General features: G+C 51.8%; 1 non-coding gene across 1 annotated transcript; it reads right to left on the reverse strand.

The window, feature by feature from the left end:
• Positions 1-67: 67 nt before the first annotated feature.
• Positions 68-140, reverse strand: TRNAR-ACG. The gene has a single exon. It is a non-coding gene; the product is annotated as a tRNA-Arg (tRNA).
• Between the last annotated feature and the right edge of the window lie 139 nt (positions 141-279).

Here is a 279-nt window from a genome sequence, read left to right on the forward strand (position 1 = left end):
AGGGAACGATCAAGAGCCAAGTAGGCTATTGAAATCACACAGCCATAAGGGTTGGGCGACAAAAAAACGACTCCACTGGGGATCGAACCCAGAGTCTCTGGTTTCGTAGACCAGCGCCTTGTCCATTGGGCCATGAAGTCAACCCCTCTAGTGGTCGGGAAGGACAAGAACTAAAGGGNTAACCATAAGGGTTGGGCGACAGAAAAACGACTCCATGGGGATCAAACCCAGAGTCTCTGGTTGGGCGACAGAAAAACGACTCCACTGGGGATCGAACCT

The sequence above is a fragment of the Cucurbita pepo genome, unplaced genomic scaffold (genome assembly GCF_002806865.2).
Source record: "Cucurbita pepo subsp. pepo cultivar mu-cu-16 unplaced genomic scaffold, ASM280686v2 Cp4.1_scaffold017343, whole genome shotgun sequence".
In the NCBI taxonomy this organism is placed as follows: Eukaryota; Viridiplantae; Streptophyta; class Magnoliopsida; order Cucurbitales; family Cucurbitaceae; genus Cucurbita; species Cucurbita pepo.